Source organism: Camelina sativa, chromosome 11 (assembly GCF_000633955.1).
Source record: "Camelina sativa cultivar DH55 chromosome 11, Cs, whole genome shotgun sequence".
In the NCBI taxonomy this organism is placed as follows: Eukaryota; Viridiplantae; Streptophyta; class Magnoliopsida; order Brassicales; family Brassicaceae; genus Camelina; species Camelina sativa.
The window spans coordinates 24,730,745-24,733,315 of record NC_025695.1 but is presented as its reverse complement, the minus strand read 5'-3'; the positions used below and the strand labels follow the sequence as shown (position 1 = coordinate 24,733,315).

Genomic DNA, 2,571 nt, shown 5'->3' with positions numbered 1-2,571 from the left:
ATTTGTATATTGATCGATAAACACTTGTTATTTGGTTTGGTCTAGTCACTGAATCCTAGAGGTTAATGCATACATACAACATTTTGGAGGTCATCGTGTAAGAATGTGTGTTATTGACGTCTAGCTGAGAAAAGACTAATTTTGCTACAACATTGCACTCATCACGAAATAGATGGTTGTTAGTTTGACTACTAAATTAAATATCTCGCAGGTTACATCAAGTTGTTTCTACCACCCATTAGCTAGTAACTATTTAGTTTGGAAAATCAAGATTAAACGAACCATGCACTATAATAGCAACAGATGATGGGATGGGACTACCATCGACATTTCATTCTGTTAAAAAAAATTGTGTCATTTAGAATCATCTGTGTATAGTACGCATGTTAAAAATGGGAAAGGGGTAAACCAGTGTGAAGAAAAAGAAGTTGGCAAAGCTTAAATATCTCGTTTTTGGTGTGAGTGACCATGTGGTGGTTAGGAACAAGTGTTCTTTCAAGTGAGTAGTCTCGAGATATAGAATAAGGAGGATCAGGTCTGGCTTGTGGATTTTTCGTTTGTTTTTCTTTGGAAAATATTAAAAGAGCTATAGAACTAGAACTAGTACAATTTTTGATATAGAACTAGTACAATTTTTGAAAGTCGAAAATTGAAAAGAACATTGAATTCCTCTTGAGTTTTTTATTATAAAAACTTAGAAGGAACAATCACTTACGAAAGGTTCAGATGATAATTGTCAAAACCTAAGTAGTAGTGCTTTGCATATAGCAGCTAGATTGATCTGTACTATCTCAGATGCTGCAGTCTCCACTTCACAACAGTCAAGATCAACCCAAACGTGTTTGAAACTTACGAACTTGGGTTCTTGAGTTTACCACAATCTTCAATCACAACGGGTTCAGAAGTATTTCCCCTGTCAGATCCAGCATCCTCCATTGCCTTCACCACATTGTAACCATCAACAACTTTCCCAAAAACAACGTGTTTCCCATCAAGCCACGATGTCTTCTCAGTGCAAATGAAGAACTGAGACCCATTTGTGTTTGGACCAGAATTAGCCATGGAAAAAATCCCTGGACCAGTGTGCTTCAACTTGGAAGTTCTCATCATCAAACTTAGCCCCGTATATTGATTCTCCTCCAGTTCCATTCCCACGGGTGAAATCACCACCTTGGCACATGAATCCTGGGATGATACATTACGGACCTACGGTGAAAGGCTGAGCCTTTGTAGTGTAAAGCCTTCCCTGCTTTCCCAATTCCCTTCTCTCCTGTGCACAAAGCACGGAAATTATCAGCTGTTATCGGTGTTACATCAGCGAATAGCTCCAATACAACAGGTCCTGCCTTCATCTTGCCAATCAAGATGTAAAAGAAGACTTTTGGGTTCGCCATTTTCTCTTTCACTAATACTTTGCAGATGAAACACACAAAAAAAAAGTTCGTCTTCTCAACGAGTCCGTAAGTTTCAAATTCCTCTTGAGTTTAGTCCAACGTAATTACGAATGAATAAATAACTATGGAAAACCATTTGGAAAACTAAAAAGCAAATTTCTTGTCGTAAGAAGCATTTTTTTTTAGGCTTGACTGACTTACAACTAGATAGACAAAATGTCGGTTATATTGGTTTTCATTAATCCCAAAATATTTAGGTATCCATTATTTATGTTTTTCGAATTATAATACCAAATAAACAACATATTCAATGTTACGTTTCAAGAAAATTATAGTAGTAATTAAAAGAAAATACATTACAAAGTAAAAATATTTAGGGTGGGTTTCAATACTGGCTAATTGATTTAGTTCTTTTGCTGATTTTATTACCAGTATTCGTGCTTACTGTTGCTGTTGTGATCCCTTTGTTCGTGGTACGATCGTGATTTTGAACCTGTTTCTTTCATATGGTGTAAAGAAAACAAAACAGCTAAGCCATACCCCAAAAGAGAAATATTAAAACTGACAAGAAATATTAACATGTAAAATTTCAACTAAAAGGTTATATGGTTTGAAATATTAAAGGTTAAAATTTCAAATGTGCATTCTGAGTATTATGTATTTATCGGATGTTTAGAAACGTGTACGTGTATATATATGTCTACGCACATTACATTTGCAGGATAAATATTTTGAAAAATTGAGTCGGTGGTTGGATCTAATGGATGAAAAAAGAGGAAATACATACAAATTTAGTAGGAAACGTAGTAAGTAAGAGTATCCTAATTGAAAAAGTTGTGGTCATAATCAAAGATCCAAGTAAAAAATGGTAATATATCAAAGACTTTTGTAGTGAACAATGTATATACTAACGATGAAGAAAACTCATAATAACAGGTGAGAAGACATAAATTTTCTGTAAATGGTAATGCTGTTATTTTTATATCTTCTTTACATATTTTTTTTGTGATCGTGAAACATTAAAGAATAGGAAAAATAAAGAACATAGATCTATATAGTCTTTGATTTTGTTTTGTCTCTTTTTTGTTTGTAGTGCCATTTTTTGAGATATTTTGTGATATGCTCAAATTTAATCCTGAGATACTCTTTCAAATTAAGAGATTAATTGTAATATTTA

At 33.8% G+C, this 2,571-nt stretch overlaps 1 pseudogene; it reads right to left on the bottom strand.

Annotated features, from left to right (window-relative positions):
* On the bottom strand, nt 850-1,394 carry LOC104728300 (annotated as a pseudogene).